Source organism: Lepidochelys kempii, chromosome 1, assembly GCF_965140285.1.
Source record: "Lepidochelys kempii isolate rLepKem1 chromosome 1, rLepKem1.hap1, whole genome shotgun sequence".
NCBI classification, from domain to species: domain Eukaryota; kingdom Metazoa; phylum Chordata; order Testudines; family Cheloniidae; genus Lepidochelys; species Lepidochelys kempii.
In genome coordinates this window covers 311,515,788-311,531,316 of record NC_136380.1, presented here as the reverse complement: position 1 = coordinate 311,531,316, position 15,529 = coordinate 311,515,788, and the positions used below count along the sequence as shown (strand labels likewise).

Genomic DNA, 15,529 nt, shown 5'->3' with positions numbered 1-15,529 from the left:
GACCTGGGGGGAAGGGAAGGAGAACCCAAGCCTGCCAGCCTCCCAGTGAGGGATTTGGGAAGGGAGTTAAGGAGATCCCAAGCCTGGCAGCCTGTCGGTGAGGGACTGCAGGGGAGGAGAGCCCGAGCGGTGGCCAAGCTTGGGCTCTCCTTCCCCAGTCCCTCACTGGAAGGCGGTGGCGCAGCTCTGGGCTGTCAGCCCCAGTGTCCAGGCTCCGGGCTGTCAGCCCTGTGTATCTGACAGACAACAGGCAGTGGTAGTAATGCAGTGTCTACATTGACCTAAGCTCTACGCCTCTCACAGAGGTGGAGCTATTAGGTCAATGTAGTGGCCAGCTTACATCGGTGGGAACACCATTGTAATGTAAACATCTATAGAGTTAGGTCGACATAAACTGCCTTATGTCGACCTAACTCGGTAGTGTAGACCAGGCCTGAGGAGTAAACAACAGCTATAGTTGCTGAGGAGGAAACAGACCAAAACAAGTGTGAGCAAGTTTTGTATTTGAAGAGTCATTAATTCTGCAGCCTTGTGAGGTAAAAAGACAACTAAGGCCCAAAAGCCATTTTAAGAGAGAAACCATATAACTTCAGAAGATCACTGAAGGACAGATTATGCATAATTTGGGTAGTCTGATAACTGTTTTGTTTGAGTAAACATTAGATGGCCTCAAACTAGGGAAAATAATTTGTTCATTTGAATCTTATTGCCCAGTCTCATAAATTGAAAGAGCATTCAAGGCATTGGTGGGCCATTAAGCACAGCAAATGTCCCACTTTCTTTGAGAATCCTCGTATTAACTTCTGTTTTATATAGCTGTTGACCAGTAGGTGCAGCAAATAATCATGTTGAAAGTTTAGATGTGTCATGACAAGTTAGATGTCTTCAAGTCACCAGAGCCTGGTGAAATACATGCTAGAATACTCAAGGATCTGACTGGGGAGATATCTGAGACATTAGTGATTATCTTTGAAAAGTCATAGAAGATGGGAGAGATTCCAGAGGACTGGAAAAGGGTAATAGTGCCAAACTATACAAAGGGAAATAAGGACAACCTGGGGAATTACAGACCAGTCAGTTTAACTTCACTACCTGGAAAGATAATTGAGCAAATAATTTAGCAATCAATTTGCAAACACTTAGAACAGGGGTTCTCAAACTTCATTGGACCGCAACCTCCTTCTGACAAGAAAAATTACTACACGACCCCAGGAGTCTGGACTGAAGCCTGAGCCCACCCAAGCCCTGCCGCCCCAGGTCGGGGCCAAAGCCAAACACCAAGTCCCACTGCCCCGGAGCAGGGGTTGACCAAAACTAAAGCCCACGGGCTTCAGACCTAGGTCAGGGGCCTGTAACCTGAGTCCCGCCGCCCAGGACTGAAGCCTTTAGGCTTCAACCCCGGGTGGTGGGGTTCGGGCTTTGGCTTCAGTCCCATGCCCCAACAAGTCTAACCCTGCCCTGGTGACCCCATTAAAACAGGATCTTGACCCAGTTTGGGGTTCCGACCCACAGTTTGAGAACCGCTGACCTAGAAAATAATAAGGTGATAAGTAACAGTCAGCATGGATTTGTCAAGAACAAATCACGTCAAACCAACCTGATAGATTTCTTTGACAGGATAACATCTTTGTGGACGGGTGGAATCAGTAGATGTGGTATATCTTGACTTTGTAAGGCTTTTGATACTGTCTTGCATGACTTTCTCATAAACAAATTAGGGAAATGCAACCTAAATAGAACTATTATAAGGTGGGTGCATAACTGGTTGGAAACTTGTTCCCAGACAGTAGTTATCAGTGCTTCACAGTCAAGCTGGAAGGTCATGTCAAGTGGAGTCCCATAGGTATCAGTTCTGGATCCAGTTCTATTTAATATCTTCATAAATTATTTTGATAATGGCATAGAGAGTACACTTATAAAGTTTGTGGATGATACCAATCTGGGATGGTATAGAAGTGCTTTGGAGGATAGGATTAAAATTCAAAATGATCTGGACAAACTGGAGAAATGGTCTGAAGTAAATAGGATGAAATTCAATAAGGACAAATGCAAAGTAGTTCAGTTAGGAAGGAACAATCAGTTGCACACAAAATGGGAAATGACTGCCTAGGAAAGAGTACGACTGAAAGGGATCAGGGGGTCATAGCGGATCACAAGCTAAATATGAATCAACAGTGTAACACAGTTGCAAAAAAAAGCAAACATCATTTTGGGATGTATTAGCACAAGTGTTGTAAGCAAGACACGAGAAGTAATTCTTCTGTTCTACTCCACTCTGATTAGGCTTCATTGGAGTATTGTGTCCAGTTCTATGTGCCACATTTCAGGAAAGACGTGGACAAATTGGAGAAAGTCCAGAGAAGAGCAACAAAAATGATTAAAGGTCTAGAAAACATGTCCTATGAGGGTTTGTTTAGTCTGGAGAAGAGAAGACTGAGAGGGGGCATGATAACAGTTTTCAAGTGCATAAAAGGTTGTTACAAGGAGGAGGGATAAAAATTGTTCTCCTTAACCTCTGGGGATAGGACAAGAAGCAATGGGCTTAAATTGCAGCAAGGGTGGTTTAGGTTGGACATTAGGAAAAAATTCCTAACTGTCAGGGTAGTTAAGCACTGGAATAAATTGCCTTGGGAGGTTGTGGAATTTCCATCATGGGAGATTTTTAAGAGCATTTTAGACAAACACCTGTTAGGGATGATCTACATAATACTTAGAGTCTTGCAATGAGTGCAGGGGACTGGACTACATGACCTCTTGAGGTCCCTTCCAGTCCTATGATTCTATAGTATTTGAAAAGAGAACAAAGAGAATATTTTGCATCTTAGTGCTAAGAATTGTGGTATATGAAATGATATCACCTAAACTGGGACAAATCAGATGGCCCAGGGATTGTTAATAGAATACAGAACCTTTTACTTCCATTTCCAGCTCAGGTCGGAATCATGGCTGTTCAGTGTCCTGTGTGACTTGACCCATGTCTTAGTTCTATTCCTAGTGAATGGGTATCGATGTCATAAAGCCACCTCAAAAGGGAGGGAAGGATAGACTTGTGGTTAAGGCACAGGCCTAGGAGTTGAGATGTGGGTTCTCTTTCTAGCTCTATCTCAGTTTCGTTGCCTGTAAAACAGGGTGGAATGGAACTGACCTAACACTAACAGACAAATTAATACTGGTGAATTATATTGAGTTCTTTAAATTGAAAGTGCTACATATAAATGCACACCATCAAAAGGATCTAAGTAGCACATGTGTTGGCAGGCTGAACTGATATGCCACAGACTGAAAGAGCAGTGAGGTTGAACATGCATCCTTAGAGGTGGCCGTTGTCAAGGTTCAGGCACATTGATGGGACAGAGTTAAATATGCTGCACTGCCACCTGCCTGTGCTGTAGCTTCTGCAGTCACCATGGGCTGCTGACAAGGGCTCTGTTCCGAGATAGTTGAATTCTCACTCTGGTTTAGTCCCATATTTAAACATAGGACAGTTGTATGAGGAGGAGTGGAAATGAAAGAAGCCTAACGGAAATTATAAGACAAGCTCTGCTCTCAGATTTTGGTGTTTCCTGATTGATCCTGAGGTTTTTTTGTATATAACGGAAGACAGAATTTGTCCATCCTTCAGGGGGTCAAATGGTCAATACCTGAACTTACAGGGGACATGTTTCCCTCAAAAACTTACATATTAAATAAAAAATGTGAAAAGGCTAGTTAAACTACCATTTACTTATATTAAACAAGGGATTTTCTAAATGAACTTTCCTAATATTTTCAATTATTTTTTGACATTTTCCCCATGACTACTCTATTTTTCCATGACCAACTTGGAGTGTTAGGAATTCTTTTCCCAATTCCTGTTCTATGATTTTCCCGTTAGGAGTTCGAACTCTCAAATCTGTAAAGATTCGTCTGACAGCATCATTTCCTAGGAGCCTATTTATTGATGTTCCAATTTGTTTTTCAGCATGTTAGCCAAATGAACTGTCTGAACATATTTCTAAAAGTATTTGGAGAAACACCTTTGCCTTGCTGTATATAATTATGCTTGGTGGTACCCAAATGCTGCAATGACAGTGTCCATGGCTTTCAAAATAAGAAGGAGGACAAGATAAAAGCCCATCTATTGTTACTCACTCTGCAGAGAATTCAAGCTCATTAAAGTTGCTTTATAAACCTCTTGGGAAGTGTCCATATCCAAAAAAGCACATTAGAAGTTAACATTATGTGAAAGAAATACAGCCATAATCTCACTTAAAACTTCGCTCCTACACTATAGCGTAAAAAGTGGCTTTATTTGAGGCTCAGATCAGACTGGGGGGGTCCATTCTGTTCACATTTCTACAACAGGCTACATGGGCAAATCACAAAAGCTTTGGGCAAATCACAAAAGCGGCCACAGATTTTCATGGCCTCTCTTTTGGTGATGCACTTTACAGTGTCTCAGATTAGGCCCCCAAAACCCGAAACACAGCAAATCGGTGGCTATTTGGAAAAATGGCCTTAATTCCTCTTAGTTTCCTTATCTGTGAAATGGGTAGAAACAATACTTACCCACCTCCCTCTTTCAAAGGGGCTGTGAAGTTAAATACATTAATATTTGAATACATGTATTGCATTGTAATAATGCTTTGTATTTCCATAAAACCTCCCATCTGATGCTCTCAGTGTGTTTTTCCTCTGTCTTTGTGTTCTGCATTCTCATGTCACAGTAAAATTTTCTGGGTAGCAATTTTAAAACGAGGGCTGTAGTGTAGTGTACAATCTGTTTTACTTTGTGTTGCTGTACAAAGACAGACTTCCCAAGCTGATGAATAGTTCTTTTGAAAGAGCTCTTCCTAACAGAAGGCAGTAGAACTATGACAGTGCAAATGAAACGCTATAAGTTACTTGGTCCATATGCACAAATACTGTATTCATAAGCAAACTTTTTTTTCCCCACCAGGATCTTGATTTTGAAAACTTGACTCCTAATCTCTGCTCAGAAAAAATACAACTTGCTTTCTCAAATACCAGGCCAGCACAGAAACCTATCTAAAGCACAATTCTGGTTAAAGTAGAGGGCACTTCCACATCTATTTTTTTTTCTCCTAAGAGGGGAAGTGTTGCCCAATTTTGACGATTATATGGGGAAATGATCCAGACTCTTCGAAAATTGCTGTGCCTTAGATAGGAGAGTAATTTTCAAGAAAATGTCAATGAAATAGGCAGAATGGGCTTTTCAGAACCCTGATCTTTTAAAGAAATACAGACTCAAAATTATTATAGCTGCCATTTCAGCATCAGAAAGTTCACTGTTCTATTAATTGGTTTCAGTCACGGAATTATATTACAGCTTTTGATAACTGGGTCTTTCAGTAAGGATGCAGCTTTTTTAGTGGTGGTCACTTTTGAAAGCAATGGGCCAAATTCATTCCTGGAGTAATTCCATTGTGCAATAGTTACACCAGGGCTGAAATTGTTCCAGGATCTTTAATAGCAGCGATTTACCTGTAGGGCTATGGGAGAGTAAACAGGGAAATGTCTCACATCGGAGTGATCCTGGGAAATACGTACTCACTGATTTCAGAGCCAGTTTGCATCTGTCCTCTTTTCTGCTGTAGGTGATTTCTTTTATTGTTTGTTAAAGATCAAACCTCACTGTTTTTTTAAAGCTTGCCTTCCTGTCAGGCATTAGCTGTGTCTTCCCTCACCCCGATTATTAGAATAAATAAAGCCAAGGAGAACATGGACTTGCAACACAGAAACTCATCTCTCCCAAGAGTAGTTTCCTTTTCCCTTTATTTTCGGTCAGGCCTTCTCTTGTCTTTCCCTTTCTCCATTATCCCCATGGTCTTTCAGTATTCTTATAAATTCATCTGTCTTTTAGGGTAAGATTCTACCCTTGTCAGAGACAACACATACCTTTTGATGGGAGTGGGGGTGGAGGGTAAAATTTAAAGGTTGGGAGACACTTGACCGCCCCAAGTGTTGCCTCTGGGAGGTGGGGGACATGGGGAAAATTGAACTTGCCTGCTGACTTTGACTGGACTTTTGCTGGCAGTTGAAGCAGAGCCATTCACAGGTGAGAAGCCCCATCCCACAGGGTGCCTGGCTAGTGGGCTGGCTGCGGGAGGTGGGCGAGGCTGTGGTTGTGAGTGTGAGCCTAGAAGCGGCGGTGGAAGAGTCCGGGCGAGGGAACAATGGGAAGAAGAAGGGAGCTCAGCATGGGCTGTGGTCCTGTTAGACTGGCTGCATCGTGTCCAAGTAGAGAATGCAGAGAGGGAAAGGTTCTGAGTTGTTAGGAGTTAAGCAGGACTGAGCCCACCTAGCCCATAGCACCTAGAGGTGGCAGGGGACTGAGTGCCCTGGTACATCAGAACTTCATGAAGTAGAGCCAAATGGAAAGCAGAAATCTGGGGGTGGGGGGTGGGGATGCAACCCTGTGTGCCCACCCTCCACATGTCACCTCTGTTTGCACTGGAGGGACCACTTTCCTTCTGGAGCCCCTGCAACCTTAAGCAGTGTGCAGTCCAGGGAGCTCTTTGGGATGGTGCATGATGGATAAAGCTATGGCCCACCTTCTCCCTACCCTCTCTCAGACACCAACACCCATTGGGGGCAGTGGGAGGTAGCAGCAATTGTACTCCCCTGTACAGGCCCTCGCCTCCCTTTTTGCACTCACACAGCAGCTGGCTACAATCTAGCCCTTAACTTATAAGCAACTCTGAGGCTAACACCTTAGTTTTTTATTTGCTTGTAGCAAGTCATGCCGTCAATGGTTCTTCGTAAGTAATAATTAATTCATTACAACACATCATTTACCTGCATCAGCAGGTTAGAGACACTGATGTGTCTTTCCTTCCACCCTTTACTAGAAATATCATAGTAACCTCACTCTTTAATAGGGACAAAATAACTTTTCACCAACTTTTCTCCCAAACATAGCTCCTTCCAGTAGCTTCCTAAAACAGGGCAAATACTTAATAGCTTCCTTCACTTATAAGTGAAAGTGTCCAGAGAAAATTTTAGGTCAAGCTAATATAATTTAAATAAGTTACTTGAGAAGTTTGTTTTGGCACATTTTGTAGGTCTGGATATATGCACTTTACTCAATAATCCTTACACAATGTAAGAATAGCCATACTGGGTCACACCAAAGGTCCATCTAGCACAGTATCCTGTCTACTGACAGTGGCCAGTGCCAGGTGCTCCAGAGGGAATGAACAGAATGGGTAATCATCAAGTGATCCATTCTCTGTTGCCCATTCCCAGCTTCTGGCAAACAGAGGCTAGGGACACCATCCCTGCCCATCCTGGCTAATAGCCATTGATGGACCTATCCTTCATGAATTTGATCTAGTTCTTTTTTGAATCCTGTTATAGTGGCCTTTACAACTTCCTTTGGCAAGGAGTTCCATAGGTTGACTGTGCATTGTGTGAAAAAATACTTCCTTTTGTTTGTTTTAAACCTACTGCCCATTAATTTCATTTGAGATCCCCTAGTTCTTGTGTTATGAGGAGTAAATAACACATCCTTATTTACTTTCTCCACACCAGTCATGATTTTATAGACCTCTATCATATCACCCCGCCATCTCTTTTCCAAGCTGAAAACATATGAAATATAAATAGCCCTATGCGTATTTGTCATGATGCCTGTTAATTTGGGAACAAGGAAAATAAAAACATTCTAAATCGCAAACAGGTGATAGTCGGTATTATTCACAGAAGAAGGTATTTACATGGTATATTATACTGTTTACTTATCTAACTAATAACTAATCTTCAGTTTTTCTGGAAAATCTGACTAAAAGGTTTCAATGATCAGAGGTGAAATTGTAATACTTTACAAAAATATAAAGGGCTGGAAAATCAATTGTAAGTGCTCACCTGCATGATACTGGAGGGCAGGAATTGCTGCAATGAATGGGTGTATTGTTACGCAGTTTAATCTGCCCTGTCAAGAAGGGCAGGGCTATGACACAACCAATCAGAATTTAACATTTAGGCTATGACCCTAATCCCAATTACATGGTGAATGAGCAAAACTATTTTGTCACACTTGAGTGTGTTTAAATTGTGCAACAAAACTCTGCCTCACTCTTCTGCTATAGGTATTACTTTAGCAATTGGAGTGTAGAATTAAATCAAATAGTTTAAAGCAATATACAGGTTTGTACTTATTTTGTTTCAAATGAGGTTTTTTGGGGGTTGTTTGGGTTTTTTGTGGCTTGATGCAGTGCCCAGTGCCCGCTATATTCAATGGGAATCTTTCTTTGGATTTCAGTGTGCACTAGATCAGGGCTCAGATAAACAAAAATTAGATGTACAATCAAGAACACATGTAGGTTATGTTATTATTAAGGACAGAAGGACCAATGATAGTTAGAAAGGCAGCATGTACTTGCCAGTGAGCTGTAAGTAACTAATTGTCCCCATCTCCTTCCACCCCAACCTATCTCTATATTGCAGGAGCCTTCCTCTTCTCTTGTGGCATTAGCCTCCTCGTTACTGTCAACAGAAGTTTACTAGTTTACCTACAGCTTGAGGCTTTTTATTGGATAGGGTTTTTAAATTAAAAAAAAAAAAAGATATGCTCTCTATATAATTCTTTTAATGAGACATAAGAGTTAATGGACCTGGTGGCAGTGGTGGTGATCTGTGGAATAGAAAATGAGACATGAGTCTGATGAGCTATAGAGATTGTTCCTGAGCTATATGGGGAAAGCATTAAAGAGGAGTTAGTAGCCACCCTGCTGTAAATGAAATACTGTAGAAAGGTATGTCCAGGCCAACACCAAAACCCCTTTTTAGACATCATTAAACTATTGGTCTGCCTGTGGCTTTCAATAGCCATCTCTTGTGGCTGAGAGTCTTTTAACCTTTGTTCACTGTTATCAAACTGCTCCTTTCAAAAAAAATTAAGTTATTTGGAAAGATGCCTGCCCGGCAGCCTTGGATATGGAAAGCTTCCACTGAAGAGGCACAGCAGGGCCCTCCACATTACCCCAGTGTTCTGCACTTCATCCCTTCTTCTGCAGGAACCTCCTAGGATTGAGGACACCCTGGATGGCCCATTGAATCCATGGTCTGTCTACTGAGATTGCCAACAAGGGTGTCAGTGAAAGCTGTGTGTTTTGTGGTGTGGACATCTGTATGTTCGGAATTGGACTCGCTCACTGCCCACCTCGCTCACTGCCCACAGCTGCCAGTCTGCCATCAGATGCCAACAGCTTTTAGCTACTATCCCAATGAGCTGGATTCAAACCAATGACCTGGTGCTAAGTGTTTCTATGCTCCCCTGAACCATCCAGAACTGCTGTTAAGCTCCTGGGTTTTTGTTGTTGTTTTTTTTTTTTTTGTAGACTGCAAATTGAAAGATGTCCTAACTCACCGTTGGAACAGCCATCAGGCTGTTGTAACCTGAGAAACACAGCCTTGCTAGTCATTTAGCTTAGTGCAGTCTGACGGACCTCTGCTGATAAAATAGTTTTAAGCCCAGACCTATGTGTACCTGCATTTACCTTCCCCTACAGTATTGTATGTGTTACACTGTCATGATCAGTCACGTACATCTCTGCAGAGGGATTTTTTGAAATGTGTGTAATATAACAAGTAGATACAAATCAGTCCATTGCATACTATAAATGTTTACTCTGACAATTTCCAGTTGCATGGCCCACCCAGAGTCTGAATAGTTGAAGAGAAAGAGGCCCAACTGAAGAAAAACAAAACCCTCTCTAGGGTTTCTGGTTTATCTGGTTTGTTGCTTAGCCAGAAGCCAGCCAAGTCTCGGGCCACATGCCCTTCATGTGTCTCGACACTCTGTAAACTCAAAACAAACAGTGTAAGATCAACATAATAGGGCAGCTCTTCTGACTCACCCTCTCATGACAATGGTTCAGCTCTTTTTTAAGGTTTGTGTGTATCTGTTGTGACAAAGCTCTGTCCTTGCCTCCGTGGGTCCCGCGTTTCCTGGCAGATTTCTCTAGCCTCAGAGGCTCACTGTGACGCTGCACATAACCATTCTCTCTCTAGAGACAAGGGTCACAGTCTACTGAGCCATTTTCATCATAATCCAGCAAGGGAGGTGAGGAGAAGTTATCCTTCCTTGCACAGACTCTGTTGTCTCCCAGTCTCAGTGATTAATCAGGGGGCAAAGGTGGGGGGGGGAAGCCCGGGCCCACCCTCTACTCCAGGCTCCAGCCCAGGGACCCTAATAGTATCAGCTATGGTAGCTGACCTTTTAGAAACATAACATGTACAATTCCCTGGGCTACTTCCCCCACAGCAGCCCTCACTTCCTCAAGGGCCTCCCTCCTTGTGCCTGATATGGTGTGTACTACTCAGCCTCTCCAACAGCGCAACTTCCTCCCACAGCTCCTGACATGCACACCCACCTGACTAACTGGGAGGCTTTTAACTAGGTTCAGCCAGCCCCTGATTGGCTTCAGGTGTCCCAATCAACCTAGCCTTCTCCCTGCCTTCTGGAAAGTTCTTAATTGGCCCCAGATGTCTTAATTGACCTAGAGCAGCTGCCATTTCACTTATCCTGGTGCTAGGGATTTGTTTAGCCTGGAGCTAATATATCTATCTCCCACTACTTTTCTGTAGCCATCTGGCCTTGCCCCGACACACTATGCTAATGCATTCCTAGCTTAGATCCCAGACTTCTTAACCCAAAGTACTCAACAGTTGTCTGGTTCAGTGGGGGTGCCTCCCATGAGGCGAGGTACAACAGGGATGGGGGACCTCCTTTAGGAAGCAATGAACAACCTGTACAAACCATTACAGTGCTTTTTACGCCATGTCTTTTACCAAACTTATTCCAGGGTCCACTGAATCTCACTCCTCTTGGACTCTCAGTTTCCAGTAATGCCCCAGTAGTGTATTTAATGATCAGCAATGGACAAGGGGACTTTGTTGATTTCTATCAGAGGTTGTGCAAAGCTTTTCCACATATCACCTTTCTCATCTCCAGGCTAGACTAGTGCATGTGCTGTACTTAGAGTTACCAATTAATTCCATCCCAAATCTCCAGCTGGTGCAGAATGCAGCCACTCACCTCCTATTTGGTCTGGACCATCACAAGCACATAACTAAGGCCCTACCAAATTCACAGTCCATTCTGGTCAATTTCACGGTCATAGGATTTTAAAAATAATAAATTTCATTATTTCAGATATTTAAATCTGAAATTTCTCGGTGTTGTAACTGTAGGGGAACTGACCCAAAATGGGGTAGTGGGGGGCGGAGGGGGTCACAAGGTTATTGTAGGTGGGTCATGATATTGCCACCCTTACTTCTCTGCTGCTGCTGGTGGCACTCTTTCAGAGCTGGGTAGCCGAAGAGTATCAGCTGCTGGCAGGGAGCCCAGCTCTGAAGGCAGCAGCACCACCACCAAGGGTGGCCTGGTATGGTATTGCCACCCTTACTTCTGCACTGCTGCCTTCAGAGCTGGGTGCCCAGCCAACAGCCACCGCTCTCCAGCTACCCATTGCTACCCTTACTTCTGCGTGGCTGCTGACGATGCTGCCTTCAGAGCTGGGTGCCTGGCCAGCAGCTGACACTTTCCAGCCTCCCAGCTCTGATGGCAGCACAGAAATAAGGGTGGCAATATCAAGACTCCCCTACAATAACCTTCCAATCCCCCCCCCCCGAGCCGCTTTTGGGTCAGGACCCCCAGTTTGAGTAACACTGGTCTCTGCTGTGAAATCTATATAGTATAGGGTGAAAGTACACAAAAGACCAGATTTCATGGCGCATTTGATGCATTTTTCGCAGCTGTTAATTTGGTAGGGCCCTACACATAACACACATGCTCACATGCAGTTGCTTGCCAGGCAATTTAAGGTGCTGGTGAAGATCTTCAAAGCCCCATATGATCTGGGACCTGGTTATCTGATAACACTTCCCTCTTTGATGTCTATCTAATCTTGCTAAATGTAGATGTTTCCAGGTACCTTCTAGGTACAGTATCTAAGCACCATTGCTCTCTACTCATCACAGCAGTTAAAGTGGGTGGGAAGACTGTCATCAATTGATATGTCTGATCACTCCATGGCAGGCAGCAAAGCCTTCTCAGTTGAGGGCTGCTACAGTAAAGCCTGCTGCTCACAGCAGACGCCCAGAACATGAATCTAGTGACCTTTAGCCACCATACAAGGCTCATTTATTTTGTTTAGCATTTTAACGACTTACTGATTTTATTTTTGAGAATGGCACCTCTCATTTGTGTTTGAATCTTTTTAATTCAGTGCCAGGCTACCAATAGGCAATAGACACTTTCAAAATCGTAAATAAAAATGTCTTATTTACCTGACAGACCTTCACCTCTTGTTGTCTCTTATATCAATCTTTGCTGGAGTGCAAAAAAAAATCCAAAATAAATCATCTCCCTGCTCATCTTCTGTGTAGCTTGCCTGATGCACATGATCCATATTCAGCTGCCTTTTCACTCTGAGAAATAGGTATGAGACTTGTTTTTACATGTGTATGTGTTTACCCAGAAGTAAGAGCAGGATCTTTGTGGGCTAGATCTTTTCAAATATTGACATGGGAACTTCTCTTTATTTTGATGTTAGAAAGGATAGTGTTGTGCAAAGTCTTAGAGGGGAAATATATATTTTACATTGAAACATGAATGTCATATTTCATGAAATGTGAAATCATGACGATGAGTGCCATTCCCCAACCATCTTTTTCTGTCCTGGAAGTTATGAGCAAGTTGAGTGAAAATTGGTTTTATGTCAAATAAAATACATTTCTGTTCACCCCATGCACATGATGAAAGTCACCCTACTGAAGAATGTATAGTACCAGCTCCCTAGCTGGTGTAAATCACCATTAACTTCAATGGACTTAGGGCAGTGGTGGGCGAACTGTGGCCACTGGGAGCTGCAGACGGCCATGCAAATGTAAACAAAGGGTCTGGTGGTCCACCAGCGGATTACCCTGATGGGCCGCACATGGTCTGCAGGCTGTCCACCACTGACTTAGGGCGACTTATACCAGTTGGCCCATATTCATTAATATAGTAGACATTTGAGGCCACATCTTTAAAAAGCAGAAGCCACTTGTCTATTTTTGTGCACAGATGTTGGGTAAATATATCGGCTAGTCTCTGGGGCTCTTCAGTGAGAGTAAAAGAGAACTCTTCAGATACAGGTTAGAGTGGAACTGCTCTGTGGAAATTCCTCCAGTTTAAAGGCCCTCGCATATTGTTCCACAGCAAAGGCCAGAGAATACAAATAACAACAGATTATCTGGCCTTCTCACTACCTCCACCTCAGGCAAACCCCCACTCACTACTGCTTAAGGCAATGGTTTGCAAACTAGGGAGGGCAGAATAAGTTCTCTGGGGGGAGGCGGGGGCACGAAGAAACTGGGATTCCACAGGTCCCGCAGGACCCACTGCCGTAATAGCAGGATAAAAATAGAGTGGGTATTTCAGGATAAAAGTAGAGTGGTATTGCATGGCAGGATGGGAGCAGGGTTAAAAAATTAATCCTCCTGTGCTACAAACATCATGAACACCCCAGTCAGCAGATACCTCTCTCTAGTCACCCACCTCTGGAGGCAGCGCTGCTGCAGATTACAAGTAATGGAGAGGTGCCCATCACAACTTCTGTAAATAGTAAGGGAGGAGTGAATGGAAAAATTTGTGCACCACTGACTGAAGGAGCCCCCAAAGAGCTGAGCTTCCTGCTATACAAGAGGTCTGGACACACCAAATCCTGGTTCTCACCAGTTCTGCTGCCCCCTCTCTCAGTCTGTAAGAGGTAGGAGCAGGATTTGCTCCTTAGTGCAGAACTTTATTTTAAAATATGTATTTTACTGGCCAAATTCTTCTACCAGTTACACCCATGGAACTCCACTGGCTCACTGGTGTGGCAGGAGTGGAACTGAGTGCAGAATTAGGCCCTATACATTTATGTAAGATCCCCTGTTTACAATTTTTTAAAAGACTGTTGCTATTTAGAAGCAGTTGTTCTACTATTACCCTAGGAATACAACATGTATTAAAATGTTATCTTTTAAACATATTGTTCTACATTAATATTTAAAGAAACAAAAAGAAGTATTTGACTGGTGCAGCAGGTGGGAATGTGAATGTATGAAATACTGACTGATCACGTGCTATAATATATATTATTCTTACTGTATTTTTCACTCCATGCTTCTGATGAAGTGGGTTGTAGCCCACAAAAGCTTATGCCCAAATAAATTTGTTAGTCTCTAAGGTGCCACAAGGACTCCTCGTTATTTTGACTGATCACTGATTGGCATTATCCCGTGTCTATCTTTGATCATGTAATCAACAGTCTGTTTGATCAATTTGTTTTGTTTCCTTCAAATTTGCGCTTATGGAGCTTAACCTTTGAAGTCCAAGTCAAAACTTTCCTCTGAGATCTTCTGGTGATTAGATCAGGTACATTTTCTGAACATTCCAATCTTTCCTACTGAGGTTTCATTCTTTTACTCGGAGGCTATGAAGTCAAGAGGAGAGCATATCTTCATTAGCACTTGCATCTTCAGGGCAACTAGATTAGGAAGAAGGCCTGAGACCACGAAGTTAACAATGATGAAAATCTCCACTTGCTCTACAAGAGGTCCAAAAAACTTCCAGAGGCTTAGTTAACTTTTAATTTGTTATTTTATTTTACCTGGCTGTGGTTGGGATGTCGAGCATTTTTTGCAGGGTGATGATTTTATTGTTTTCCAATATCAGTCAGGCAAATGCTGTTCTAACCAGCTACAATGGCCTGATTATCATTTACACTAAAGCTCTTTTCACTGATCTGGTGGTTTAAAGGGGCCTTAGAATGGCTATAATTGCATTTATATCCACTTTAAGGCCCTTTTCCACTGTCAGACTAATGCAAGGGGCCTTAGTGTAAATGAAATAGGCCCAATATATAGGTATTCTTTAAAGAAAAATATATTAGGGTCTGATGGTCTTCTCACGTTTGTTAGACACTATTGTCTTCAACTGAGTTACTCATTTACTTTCACCAATGTGAGAGGAGAATCAGGCTGATAGGATTTTTGTTGGATTTCTGATTTAAATTTAATGATGGAAATCTGTGTATCAGATGTATCTCAAAAGCTTTGTTCAGTGCATTGAAAACAATCACATGCAGAATAATTTAGAAAAGGAGACATTCTTTATGTAAAGAAGGAAGGATTGTTAATCTGTGGTATATTTGAATGCCTGAGGAAACAGAGTTGGCTGTTTTTCTTACACAATAAATTGGGCATTCCTTTTATGAAGAGTGTAACAATCTTGGGGTTCATTAAATAACAAACCAGTGAATGAGAAAGGAATGAAACTTTAATAAAACAATCTGGAGCGTTTCTGGTGAAATGCTGCACACAGCCATATGTTCCCAGCCTCCGCCTCCAGGACATATCACCAAATTCCCACACTCACAACACAATCCCTTATGAGGAACTGTCTCCATATCAGAATCTTTCATAAACATATCTCTACATCTTCCCTCTTAAAGAAAAATGAATTAACTCTTATATACATATATATAGATACACACTA

The 15,529-nt window shown here is 42.6% G+C and overlaps 1 protein-coding gene across 3 annotated transcripts in view; it reads right to left on the bottom strand.

Annotated features, from left to right (window-relative positions):
- Positions 1–15,529, bottom strand: part of LOC140906880 (hyaluronidase PH-20) — a 48,338-nt gene that overhangs the window by 16,767 nt on the left and 16,042 nt on the right. The gene's annotated exons all lie outside the window — the stretch shown is intronic.